Consider the following 15,249-nt stretch of genomic DNA (forward strand, 5'->3'; position numbering starts at 1 on the left):
TGTTCTCTTAGCGCAGCTTAAATTGAGTACTGATATTGCTGTTGAGTTACCAAATTAAGATGTAAGATCAGAGCTAGCTAAGATTGTCATATTGTCTCCTCTAATTTGGAAAAGTAGGACTGGGCTAGAGAGAAACTCATAAAAAAAGACTTTATGACTTTCTTCAAGGCTGACATAGAAGCCAATGCTCCAATCCCTTCTCCCAGCCTCTTGCAATTACATTTCCGCAGGAAGAAAGAGAAGGAATTAGAAACAGGATAATGTAGCCTTAAATCACTGCTCATAGCCATTGCCTTCTAGTGGGAGTCCAGAGCTTTTTTAACATGGTTCTTATACTGTTTAGTGTGACACAACAAAAAGCACAAGTTGTTTGACCCTTCCTCAATAAAAAATCATTTTGTTCTGACAACCTATAAAAACCTGTGCATGAGCCTTCTAAGCCCTGGTGTCTCCTTCAATTGATGAGGGAGAGGCATTGTAAACATATACAGTAAAGGCAAGGTGAAAGGCAATTCTGATAAAGCAATACATGTCATAGTACAGTGTGGCAATATAAAGGCATGTGCTGCTGTTAAGTGCAACAACAGTTCCAAGGCCGGGACTTATGTCATCACTAACCTTTAAAGGTTCTGAGTCATCAGGGTTGCCTCATACTTGAGTGAGTTATGTTTGATGGGTATTAAACTGGAATATTATGAACTCATAGGAACACAATGTGATCGTTTACACAGTCCAAGTCTGAGACAGCATCAGCATGGACAGGTTAGTATCCTACAGAAAAGCAGTGTGTGGAGTTTTCTGACCTGACATCACCAGACAAAGATGACGGGTGTAACTTGTTCGAGTTCTTTTTTTTTTCCAGGAAGTAGAGAAAAAGATAGTCACTATAAACTTGCTGAAGCTCACGCTTACTGCTGATGCATATCAATAAAGCAAACAAACCCCAATGCATTCTATTGTGTACTTGAGGAATCTTGCAACAGAACTATTCATCTCATGATAAATCTTATTAGAGAGTATAATAAGACTGAATAAAGATAAAAATCCCTGTTTTCAGAAACAACTTTTTGATTAAGTTATATATTTTCTCTTTGAAACCACTATTTTCTCACCAGCTTTAATGCTAAGTAATCTGAAAAAAATCAGGTCCTAGGTGTCTCAGATTGGGCAACTAAAATTAGTGAAGGCATTTGACCTTAAGTTGTCTGTGCCTCAGTTCCCCATCTTTCAAATGGGGATAATAGCACCTCACTTCACAGAGATGTTATGAAAATAAATGAATGTTTGTGAAACACTCAGACGCTATAATGACAAGCACCATATTAAAGCCCATAAGACAATTAATAATTCTGCCTTCAGGGCAGGTTTTGAGTAGCATACAACAAACAAAGCATGGGGCTAACTACTGAACAATGAGGATAAAACAAAATATCAAATAGCTTCCCGTTCATTGAGCACTGTCTATCTCATGTCTGAATAAGGCAGGAGTTCTGTGGAAAAAATACAATCTGATCATGTAACTAAAGACTATCACAATGTATAAAACAGGGAGTTGGATTAGGTTTGCATGAACAACTTTAATTCTGGCATTTCTTAACTTTTGAGTGTTTGACTCTGCAATCATAATAATGTTCTTTTAATAATTAATTATACTTTGCTCTTATAGCATTTGTCCATCATTAGATCTCAAAGCACTTTACAAAGGAGGTAAGCATTCATTAGCCCTTCTTTACAGATGGGGAAACTGAGGCACAAGATGATGAAGTGACTTGCCCCTAAGGCCATCCAGCGGGCCAGTGGCTGAGCTGGGACTAGAACTCAGTTCCCCAGTCCCAATCCACTGCTGTATCCACTAGGCCATACTGCCCCAATATAGTATTTACCCTAGTGTTGTGTATGTAATAGACATGACATATCTGTGTGTGTATACACAATTTAACAGGATTAAGCCCTTTCTAAAAATATTGCCTTTAGGATTAGAGATGTATTCTTCTCTCAATATGCACACTTAGCTCCTAATGATACTAGTGGCACATATGTTGCAGTTGAGCACAAACTTCTGAGTTTTGCAAATCTGCTGAAAATATACGTAAGTTAGGGGACATGCCTTGTTAATCATTTTTAACTAGGATTAGTGGAGGAACATAATAATTCTGTGGGTCTCTTTTAAAAGGGATTTTGTTTAAGTTTTTAAAAAAACAGTTTAGCTAAACCCAAGATTTTGAGTTCATGTTTAAAGTCCTTATCACAATCAAATTTATTAGGGTTTGATCCAGTGTTATACTGAAAAATAAGTTTCAGAAAATTTCAACATTTCAGGAAAATAAAAAACTGTCTTTTTTGGATAGACAACTGAAGTATTTCTGTATAAAAAGAGCTGCCATTTTGCCTTATAGGGAGTTGCAGTGCAGGTGCTTCATGCTCCCATTCACCTCTATAGTCCAGGCTTCTGATCAAACTACATCTCCCATGATGCACCATGGTTTCACCTCCTGGTAAGGGGAAATAGTTGAATCATGGGAAATTTCTGACCATGACGTATCCTGGGAGATGTAGGGTGACTAAAGAGCCTATAGAGGACATCAGGAAAACAAAATACAACTCCCCTGAGGCACTGCAGCCCTTACAAAAATTAATCTAGTGAAAAATCCAATTCTCTGTCAAAAAACAATTGATGGAAACATTTTCAACCATCCCTACTTAGTGCATTATATAGCCCTTTAGAAGTTCAAAGCCCAGCTCCCATTGATTTCAGTTGCTGTTGTGAATATTCACCATTTCAGTAGGTTAGACCTTAGGATCTCAAGTTGGGCACCCAGAAAATGAGAAACTCAAGTAATGATTACCCATCAGAAGTTCGGATTCATTGACTTTCCCAGCATCAGATAGTAACTATGTGATAGAGGCAAGGATAGAATCCAATTCTCCTGGGCAGCATTCAACTACCTGGACCCATGAGACCATCCTTTCTCTTCTTTCAATCTCCTGCTTCATTCACTACACACCTTCCAATTTCTGCATCAAATGAAGCAGGGTTCCTACAGACAACAACCTGATTTACTACATATTCCTGATTTATTCCCAGAACTAGTCTATCCTGTGCAATGAATGAGACAATGGTATTGTGGGAAAAAATAGTGTACGTTCATGTAATTAAAGACTGCATCATAATGATACATACAAGGGGGCTGAATTTAGGTTGCAGATAGAAAATGTGAAAATTAAGGTTAATGCTTGACTTTGCAACCTTAATGTTCTTTTAATGTATTTTGGGGAAGATAGTTTACTAAGACTTTTAAAAGCAAAATGAAAAAAAAACCAAAAATCCCATCTACACTATACTTGGGATATCAGCTGATTTGAGATATTTAGATCCACAGCACATTCCTCTGTATTTAAGCGAACAGTATAATTGTCATATTTTATTTGTACCAGTATTAGAAGGGATGTGATTCACACTTTGCCAGTGGGTTTCACAGATGTTTGCTGACAGCAGGGAAATGGTGAGACTTAGGAATCTTGGGTTCCAGGCACTGGAAAAGAGTGCTCTCTAGTAATCATAGACCCTTCTGTCCCATCACCCATCCTGATTTTTCATCTGTCTCCTCTCCATCTCCTTTGGCTTCTCATTCCAGCCCATCACCTGGTTCAGCCATTCCCAGTCTCTGCCATCCCAATCCCTCCCACCCCAGGTTCCTTGTACCAATCTTCTACCTGTGCAGCCATGCACCCCAGATCTGGTTTTTATCCCCTCTACACTCATGTCAGTAGTTTCTTCCTTCTCCTCCTTGCTGCCTAGGCACCAGCAAAAGAAGCACTGAGCCCTGGAAAGATAATCACACTAGTCTCCATTCCCATGCCTGACACCACAGCATTCAGAAGCACCAACTGCAGGGAAAGCCCTGCTCATCCCCTGCAGCCCTTGGAGATGGAGTCATTGTAGAATTTAGAAGCCAGTTAAGTCTTTATTGAGCATGCACAAGCAAAATGTTTTGCAAATGCTTACAACTTGGTCACATTTGGGGATCTTTTCTAGAAGAAAAACAAAAACACAGATCCCTGACTAGTCACTATGTTGGCCCCCATGCCAATTTTCAAGTCCCACCTCCAAAGCATGGAGACACTAGAACTTCTCAATAAAACTGTTGTAAGAATTTTTTACCATGGTCATAACAATGTATTTTCCCCTAACTTTGTTCTCAGAAACTGCTCAAGCATTTTTGCTATAACAACTTAAAGAAAAACAAAACAGCCTAAGGCAAACACCTGGCATAAGAAATTTCAACCTCGAAGAGTTAAACTTTGACAGTTATAAGCAACTGAAAACAGGCTCTTATAATGAGAAGTGTTGGGCAACCTTTACTTTACACAGTGCTCCCAGTTCTGCAATAAATTCACACACACACACACACACACACACACACACACACCATAAACATAAACATACATACATGAAATTTCACAGTGTGAATATGGAATACCAGCATCATTCACAAGTGCTTAGCCACAAGTGAGTTAAGGAGGTCATCCCAAATTCATGCATTGAAAACCTTTATTCCTCACCATCATATATTCTGTATATGCTAAATATGCTACAAATATATTTTAGGAAAGTTTGAGTATATTTTAAATATTTTCTTGGGACTGTCTTGTATTTGTTTTCTTGTGAAGCTTTTTTTCCCCCAGTACTGAGGAAGAGAAAAATTATAACTAAAATGGACCAAAGCTCAAAAGCAACCTACAATTTTTCTGTATAAAAATGTTATTACTTTAAATTCTGACATCTCAGGCCCTTCCAAAGAGATATTGTGTGTGTGTAAATGAGAGTAAAGTGATATTCATGTGATTATGATGTTTTAATGTACAGAAAATATACTTTTGGTCAATTAAGAGGTTTTGTTTTGTTTTTTTGGATCCCTCTGATCCCTGTACAGTTGATTTCATGGTAGCTAAAGCACCTGGCTCTACAGATTAAAAAATAATGCTGATGAAAAGAGTTAAACTCTGAAAGACACTCCTAAAATAGTATTATTATAACATGTGTGGCACATACAGAATCCATGATGTTGGGGTGTGATAAAGATTTTATCCCACTGCTTTGGGTGTCTTACATAATTCACTCATAGCTCTGTCACTCAAGAGCAGCGTGCCCAAGCTTATGGCATACATCACCACCATGTTTTCCAATATAGATTACGTGCATATATATATATATTATGTCCCACTTTCCTGTGGGAACTTCTGTTTTCAGTTAACGATAGCTTTTACAATTTCACCTTTTCAGGATGAAATTTTCCATGCTTGGTTTTTGTTTTTGAAAGTCTGAACAAAAATACTGCAGCCATTCATTAGAATGAGCTGAGTGAAAAATAAGTAGTTTTGCAAATGTTAAAATTCCCATTTTTAACAGCTTTAATGCTTTAGAAGTTTGGAATAGGAGCTTAAAATTGAGCAGGAGAATAGGTCTGAGGTCAGAAAGTGGTCTATGAAAATCCTACCAGATTTGGCAGAGCTGTAAGACATGGAGTGCCATCAGTTGCTCAATAGAATTTGTTAGATATTTACTCTTAAGTATACCAAGCATGTTTCCAGGCCTCACTGAGCCTCTTGTATTGTATTCATACATGGAGAATAACTGCTGCATACAACAAAAGCAAAACAGGTATCTCTCCAGCCTTTCCCAAGAAAAAACTGTCTTTGGCCTAAAGGTTGGTGCATTGGACTGGAAGCCAGGGGAATATCAGTGCTAGTTTTATCTTTTCCACTTACTGGTGTTAATAGTTCTGTGTATTTCATAAGCCTTATTAGTGAGCAAAGCTTCATATGTCTACCTTAGCAGCAGGAAAGTAACATTCCTCCTCTTCCCCCCCCCCCCCCCCCCCGCAGGCTCACTGCCCAAAGGCATATCTCACAGTCAGTCTGTGGCTATGTCTACACTACCGCGGCATCGACGCTCCGGCAGTTGATGCACCGGGGGTCAATTTAGCGGGTCTAGTGAAGACCCACTAAATCAATGGCAGAGAGCTCTCCAGTTGACACTGGTACTCCACTGGGAATGAGAGGAGTAAGGTAAATTGACAGGAGAGTGTCTCCCATCGAACCAGCGCACTGTAGACACCGCAGTAAGTCAGCCTAAGCTACATCAACTCCAGCTACGTTATTCATGTAGCTGGGGTTGCATAACTTGGTCGTCTTACTGCAGTAGAGTAGACATAACCCCAGTATTGCAGCAACTCTGCCCCATCTCTTCCTTCAGGCTCCAGTGCTCTAGTGTGATGACACTGCATCCAGATCACTCTCAGTTCCATCCCCCTTTCTAGGATAAGCAAAGTCAAAAACAAATAACATTCCACAGACCAAAAGCGATAAACACAAGATCATCTACCCCACCTGGGCTCATCTTCATGTCCACTCTCCAAAGATGAAAATAAATATATAGGAACATAAATTCTACCACCCTCCTCAGGCTCAATTCTTCACAGACTCCCCACTCCACCCCCAAGCTCTGCAGAGTTCTTTCTTGCTCTACAGAACATTGCCTCCTAGAACTTTCTCCTTGGTGGCCTAGCTTCCCCCAAGCTGCTGACCCTCAGGGCCTCTTCCTCCCATCTATCTGTCTGGGGTTTGACCTTTTCCAGGGCTCCCACCTCTCCAGTTGCCAGTCACAGGAGACACCCTTCCTTTGACAGCTCCTCGTCAACTGAGCCCCCCATGCAGAGCCCCCTCACTTCAATCTTTAAGGGAAATCTCCCAGCTGAACTTATTGATTGCCCCAAACCAACTAAACCTCAGCTGATCAGGATCAACTGGGGAGAAAGGGAGGAGCTGCTCGTTCACAGCTGTGGCTGAGCCAGACTACCGTTAAAGAGCTTGCCATTTAACAGATCAGCTCTGGAAGAAATGGGAATGAACCCAGGTCTGTGGGACAGACCCATACAGCCACATCGTTATTCATAATGATCATGCCATTCATTATGTCAAAGCAATGTCCTTAGCGAGGCTGACTGTGAAATGGGGCTATTCCTACATACCCACTTTCAGAACCATAGGTGAATAAGCAGTAGAGCTGGTTGAGAAATTATTTTTTCCCTTGCAAAAAAGAAGTGACAAAAATTGATCTATGTTTGTCAAAAGTTTTTCTTCTTTTTGTAAAATCACTGAATCTAAAATGTTTAAATTAAAACTTTTTTGCAAGTTTCCATTTCAAAATCATTCTGTTGAAAAAAGTTTGAAACAAATTTATGATAAGTTCTAATAACTACTGTCTAAATGCAACGAATCATTAACAAATGCTCAAGAATGCTGTAATCATTAGCCTACAACCTCCCACATCAGTAAAGAATATAAAACCTCAAAACCCTGATTCCCAGCATTTACTGCTATCTAGGTAGTATTCACATCCTTCTCTAGTAGCGGTTTCTCAGAGGAATATAGCATACTACTACTACTACTACTATCAACCAAAACATTTAAACCATACTTCAAGTGGTAAATGTCTGTGCTGTGGTGATGAAGGTACCAGTTACAAACCTTCCTATAACCCGTGTATGGGATCATTACAGTCATACATTGTAGAATTTCATTGCTTTTTCAGATTTAGAAAAATATAGGAAATTCCATAAAACCTTTCTTAAAAGAGCATTAAGATTCCAAAACCAAACAGTGCAAAATGAATGTCAGAATTACAGATAGCTAGGCAACCTTAATTCTGCCTCCTTTTGTGTAGGCATCATGATCACATATTAATGTTTTCACATGATTCCTGACTCATTACAAGGTTGTGTTGTCAATTAAACTGCTGCCTTATTCACAGAAGTTGGAAGTTAACGTAGTAAATAGAGCTGGCCAAAATCTGGGATTTTCAGTTCATGAGCAATGTCTTCATTTTGAATCATAATGAAACCAAATCTTTAAAAAAATTTCTCATGCTGGAAATTAAAAAAAAATAGTTTCAGAAATAAAATTTGCTCTTCAGAACTGGCAGCTGTTGAATGAAATTGACATTATGAGTTTAATCTCTACTATTGACGGAATCTCAATTTTACTCAGACTCCTGGCCCAGCTGGCTAGGAGTCTGGAAAACCTGTGGTCTCTGGCCCAGGGCAGTCCATATGGCAGGACTTCCAGGGAGCTGCAGACCTGGGAAGACTGTCCCAGGACTTCCACAACCCTCAGGGATTTCAAGTTTCCTTGTTGCAGAACCAGAAGCGGAGTCCCGGTTAGCATCAGGGCTCCAAAGCTGCCTACCATGGAGCCTGGAAGTCCCAAGAGCCCAGCTTCAAATCAGGTCTCCTAGGATTGCCAAGTTCCTGGCTCCAGTGCTAGGACCCTGTGTGATGTTCTGTACCTTGGGGGAACACCCAGCACCCACATGTTCATCCCTATAATATGACTGCGTGGTATCTAATGCAAAGTTCGTCATGTCAGGCATCTTCAGAAGGCTCATGATGCACTGAGCATTGTTGTTATAGTAATGTTATAGGCATTGATTTCATGTATATAATTATGAGGCTGAGAATGTGTCCTCATGGCTTAAAGTAAGCCCAGGCAAAAACTCTCCAAGAGCAGAGGGGCAGTTCACACCTCATAAGGGCATGTATGGGACAAACCCAGCAGAGCCTTCCAGAAACAAAGGACACTGGCCTAGGAAACAACAAAGGACCTGTTGGACTCTTGAGGGAGTCACCCCCCTTCCCTTGGTCAGTTTGGGACTGCGATGAGGTAATGCTCACCTGACTCTGAAGGGGGGGGCAAAGCCAAGAGGGAAGAAAGAACATGATAAAAGTGAGAGACGTTTGCCATGCTCTTCCTCTCTCTTTCACCTACATCTACAGTTATCACCACCAAGCGACTGAAGCGCTGGTCAAAGGGGAGAGCCTGGCTGAAGGCAACCAGCCAGTCTGTGGTAAGAAGCATCTAAGTTTGTAAGGGCATTGAAAGTGTTAAGAGCAGCTTAGAATGTGTTTTGCTTTTATTTCATTTGACAAAATCTGACTTCTTGTGCTTTGACTTAAAATCACTTAACATCTATCTTTGTAGTTAATAAATCTGTTTGTTTATTCTACCTGAAGCAGTGTGTCTGGTTTGAAGTGTGTCAGAAACTCCTCTTGGGATAACAGGCCTGGTACATATCAATTTCTTTGTTAAATTGATGAACTCATATAAGCTTGCAGCATCCAGCAGGTATAACTGGATACTGCAAAATGGAGATTCCTAGGTTTGTGTCTGGGACTGAAGATATTGGCTAGTGTAATTTGGTTGCACAATCCAAGGAGCAGCTTACATGCCAGAGGCTGTGCATGAACAGCCCAGGAGTGGGGGTTCTCACAGCAGAGCAGAGCAAGGCTGGCTCCCAGAGTCAAGGCTTGGAGTGACCTAGCAGATCACCAGTCCAGATAACACCAGGAGAACATCAACCCTGGAAATCCTATTACGGGTATGGCTGCTCACCCCGACCATGCAAGCCTGGGGTCCTGAAACAGCCTGCATGGCAAGGCTCCCCAGCAGCCTGAAAAATTGCAATTCACACATAATTAGAAGAGACTTGTTAGAGGTTGGCAACTAAATTCTCCAAAGATTCCATCGGCACAGAACACCTTCCTGCCCACCAGACTATACATACACCATCCCCACAGAGCAACTGAACATGCTCCATTATGGGACTGAGCAGTATTTCCCTTGCAATTACTCCCAAAGGTCACCAGTGAATGAGGCTGTAGCACCAGGCACAAAAACTCAGAGCAAGGAAATGGTCTCTCCCCTGCTCTCTATGCTTTCCTGCCCCTCCCCTCCTTGCACACAGGCATCATGGAGGAAGAGAAGGAGCAGAGAGTCTGAAGGTAATGTAGATAGGGGGGAAATGGATGAGGTAAGGGAGACAAATACAGAGTATGGTGATGGGGAAGGAACCTGGGGGCAACATGGGCAGAAGCTGAAGACGGGGGCAAGAGCAGAAGAAAAGGCATGGGGGCAGGAACCAGCGAGGGATAGCCAAAGGACAGGAGACAGGGGGACAGCAACAGAGAGGCCTATAAGCACTAGAGAATTCTCCTCAACAAAATCTGGAACTGACCCCAGGATTCCAGACACTCAATATTCCTCTGCTGTGTAACAAACAGAGCTGGGCAGGACAGTTTTCTCATCCCACAAAAAATGTTGAGATTAAAAAAAAAATGTTACCCATTCCACATTGGGATGAAGCCAAGACTTCCAAAATGTTCATGAAACACAACAGAGATCACACAAACAAACAAACAAACAAACAACAACAGCCAGGGCACTCATCCACCTGAGTTGGAGTAGGGACTTGAATCTGGGTCTCCAACATCCCTGGAGAGCATCCTAACTGCTGTGCTACTGGCTATTCTGGGAGGTGTCTATCAGATCAAAAATTCCATCCTGGACCTAAGAAAACTTCCGGACAAAACTGATACACTTCTGCAAAAAAATTCAGTTTGGAGGAATATGCATTTTCTGATAAAAAAAAAATGTAGTTAGAAAATTCCTGATCATCTCAAACAACAAATAGCTTTGAGACCCACTGGCAAACTCTGCATCTCAACCTTCTTTAGTGGCAGGTTTACACAGAAGATAACAGCTTTCTACTACCACTGGTTAGTCAGTTCAAGTGGTAGATGACTGCACTATAGATCTAAAAATCCCAACCCTGCACATGAGCCATGTAGGGTTCTAGTTGATTTCACATGATGAAATTTCTGTTTTTTCAGTTTGCTTTTTAAAATCTTAATAAATTACATCCCATAAAAACACATTAAAAGAAAATTAAAGTTGCAAAGTCAAATAAACAAAAGTTAGGAACTGCCAAAATTCAAGTTTCCCGTGCAACCTTAATTCAGCCCCTTTGTCCCCATGATACAGTTTTCAGTTACATGATCACATACTATTTTTTCCACAGGACCCCAGCATCATTCAAACCACAGGATGGACCATGCTCTGGGATTGAATCAGGGTTGTGTAGCATAGAAAGCTTTTGCCTGTATGACCCAGACCTCCTTTGTTGCAGAAGTTGGAACATGTGTAGTGAATGAGGCAAAGACTTGCAAAAACAGAAGGGATGGCCTGGTGATTAAGGCAGGTGAATGCCACACTGGAGAACTGGATTCTTTCCCTGCCTCTACCACAGAGTTTCTATGGAATGCTAGGTAGGTCACAAACCAAAATTTTCATATCATGCCAATATGTATTCCTCATTTTCCAGGTTCCTCACTTGAGATCCTGGAGGTCTGATTTGCAGAGGACCTGAGCTACAACTGAAGTCTATGGGAGCTCTACTCTGAAAATATAAAGTGCTAAGTATTGCACTCTGAAAAATGAAGTACTAGAGGCTTCTCTACTTGGGCACCTAAAATTAGTTGACACTTTTGACTGATCTTTCTGCCTCAGAATTCCATTTGTAACATGGGGATGACACCACCTCCCAAGGGTGTTGTGAAGATAAATTCACTGATGTTTGTAAAGCACTAAAATCCTGTACTATGGTGAAGCCCATACTAGCAAAGCCTATAAGGAAATTAATTCTGCATGCAGTGCAGGGACTGGATGGTGTGCAGTAAATTATATATGGAGAATGAAAAAGAATATTGATTAGCTCCCAATTTGGTATGCACTGTCATCATTCACCAGTATGTGTGTGCATGTCCCCAGAGAAGAAAATATAACAAAAGCATGTAAAAACACAATAAAGGTATCTAACTTATGTGATCAGTATGTACAGTATTTCTAATGCATCACCACAAAACACACATTAAAAATTCACATCCACCATGCAGTCATGTATGTACATCACTCCAGAGTTCAGCTGTGATATTTCTTAGATTTTTTAATTTTATTTCTATTAATACATCTCTACCTCGATATAACACTGTCCTCGGGAGCCAAAAAAAATCTTACCGTGTTATAGGTGAAAACGCGTTATAATGAACTTGCTTTGATCCACCGAGTGTGCAGCCCCGCCCCTCCGGAGCACTACTTTACCGCGTTATATCCAAATTCGTGTTATATCAGGTCGCGGTGTATTTGTACTTCAATAACCATTTTGGAAATGTTTTGTGAGAAAGTCCCCTATCTGTCATACCTCAAAACACTTAGTTTGGTCTTCTTTTGATTTCTTCCACAAAGAAATCTCTATGCCATGGAGAATAGCCCAACCTCTGCCACCAAATACTTCATCTGATGAAATCTATCGATTTCAAGGCCCATAAGGGACCATTGTGATAATCTAATATGTCTCATCCAATATAGGCCATAAAGGTTTATCCAGTAATACCTGCATCAAGTTCAATAATGTGTGGTTGAAGTGGAGTACCTTTTAAAAAAGACATCCAGTTCCGCTAATGTTCACTGAAAAATTATCCCAAATCATTTCCAAAGCAGAGCATGTAATGCTATCCCAATAACTGAGATTCTTTACAGGAATCTGCAAATAATGAAAACATTCACAACTCCTTCAGAAATTAACTGAAAGAAACCTAATGTAATATGTCTATCTCCATCACTTTATAGTAATATGTTGTACTCCTCTTTTCACTGAGTCTTAAAGCAATAGGACAATTACAGTTTTAAAATTTGTGAACAGGCCTATCAGAAATAGTTCAGAGTATCTGCTGGAGCTTCAGGTAATTATAAATGTTTATGTTAATTTCACCTAAAACTGGCTGTGGTTATTAGTAGGCTTATTTAAGTCCTACAGGGTCTATCCTAGGTGATTTGTAGGGTCACCTGGAGATTTGGTTTCAATAGGCATCCAAGATTCCAAAGAAACCTCTACCAATGGACATTCCCAATTCCATATGCTGTTGCTTTCTCCTCTGATTTACAATCTGAAGTCTTCAGGCGGCACTCAGTGGCCTGTCCCCAACTCTTTGGATTTGCTCTGCTCACAGAGCAGAGGTTTTTCAGCACCACTCGCCTCCAGGACCTTCTTCAGGGACCAACTGATGTAGCCACTAGCTCCCCTAATTAATTCAAGGGTCTTGGAAACACTCCTGCTGTCCATCAGCTCTGTACTGAAGTGACTCAGATACCTCATAATCCGTAGAACAGTGCCCTGGGGTTCCTCCACTATCAGAGTGGAATAGAGAACCTCATAATCTCTAGAAATGTACTAAGGAACCCACTTGAGTTTCTTAGCAACTACATAGAATATTAGGGGTTATGGAGCTTCTTTCATTATGCATCTCTTTCAGAGTGGCTGAGAGTTGGCTGGCAATGGGAGCAGAAGTATTTTCCCATTTTCACTGCCCTATAGAGTGGTAGGTGCACCAACTCTCTGTCTGCCCTCTCACTCCGACAGAGATGACTGCTATATGGACATGGGGAGGTAACGGCCACATCAGGGAAGGTGCTGGGTGGAGAAGCAGCTATCTGGCACCTCATGAAGATGCAAATTTACAGAAGGCTATCTTGCTTATTAGTGATTCAGAGGGGAGAGATCACAGGCTCTCCCTGGACACACAATAATGTAATATAAGGAGGGGATCCTGAAGAAGAGTTAGCTCCTGTACCCCAAAACCAGCGAGGACTTTGTACAAGTTTGCTAGTACCAGAGCTGAAGTTTGCAGACAGAATAGAACACAAAGGCATAAAGCACCCAGATTTCAACTGGGTCCTGGGTTACATGTTAACCTTTTTCACAGCCTTGTGAGCTGTTTATCTGCTCCCCACGGAAATAAACAATCAATCATTCATTGCTTATTGTTCATGGATTCTCATAATGAAAGACTTGTGGATGAACAGTTCATTAAGTAGCAAGCACCAATAGATCTGGGCAAGAAAGAATTGACCTCTCTGATAGACTTCAGCTGAGACTGTTGTACTAGAGTTCCTTATAGTTTGTTTTGAGAGGTTTCCCAGAATGGAAGTTTAGTAGGTTGGAAAAAGGTGTGCATGATGCAACTGTAGAGAAGTACATTTCTATAAAAGTGCGTCATTTACAATAGTCCCCGTTAGTGGCCATTACAGGATTACTCAAAGTATGTCTGCAAGAGAAATGATACAGGATTAAATCACAGCAAAATAAGCACTTTACATAGTCCAAATTCTGATCCATGCTTCATTAATTACATTTATTAAAAAGACATTACAATGCCTTGAGGTAATGCACCAGTTTTTTCTACTAAATCATTGTCAAAATTCTCTCTTAATTGTGTTATCTGACACCATTTTTAGGGGGGGGAAAAGTAACATAATCCCTTCAAGTATTTTCAAACTGAAGTATTTTGTTTGATTTATATACTATTATCCAGTCTCCCTCCCGTAACTGACAAATGCTAAATGCTCTATCAGTCTGGCACCAAAGATGGTGTTGTCTCAGGGTTTTCCCAGATTGCCTTGTCTGCATAGCTACATGAAATGCTTTAATGATCATGTATTAGGTGGGACTTTAACCTTCCTCGCACCAGGTCAATTGAGCAGTTAATTGGAAAAGTCAGCCCCACTTGTACTTGTACCAAGACTAACTACTAAATTCATAATCACCTACTGCCTTCTTTAGCTATGCCCTTCTCAGTAATAAAAACTTTTTACAATGCTGTAGTGGTACTACACAGAACAAGGATGATACAGTACTAAGCACTGTCCATACACAAGCGAAGACAGTCCCACACTGTGGACAAACAAGTTGTGGGAGAGGGATACAGTCATACCATTTATTCATGCAGTTCCATAAGACCTCTCTGAGTCACAATGAAGTAAATAATGCCGAGGATGGAAAACTTTATGAATAAAATTAGACATGATCTGAACTGTTCTCTGATGTCTTCTGCCTTTTGTGAAGTTACATGTGAACTATTTTTTTCTTTTAAATTGTTACATGCCTCTGTACTTTCTGGATTTACCTGGAAGCAACTATCAAAACACAATGTGAAAATCAATTCATGAAATGATTCCAACCCAATTAAAACCACTTTCCAACCAGACTTTTTTAGCAAAGGTGAAAATAAGCCTTTTAGGAATCTCCTGACTATACTCAAACAGAGCCAACCAAACTTAAGAAATTGTGTACTTTGTTAATTAAATAATGTGTATTAGAAAATCTGTAAGTATAAATTAGTAAAACAGGGTCCTTGCAGTATACAGGGGAACCATCTTACAGAGAAGTGTTTTGATTTGTTTTTTCTACACATACAACCAAACTCCATTACAGGATTTTCACACTTACGTTTTTGATGCAAAATTAGTAATTTAATCAAAAATGTGAAGAAAAGTGCACAATATTTTTTATGAAAAACT

This window comes from Malaclemys terrapin, chromosome 5 (genome assembly GCF_027887155.1).
Source record: "Malaclemys terrapin pileata isolate rMalTer1 chromosome 5, rMalTer1.hap1, whole genome shotgun sequence".
Classification (NCBI taxonomy): domain Eukaryota; kingdom Metazoa; phylum Chordata; order Testudines; family Emydidae; genus Malaclemys; species Malaclemys terrapin.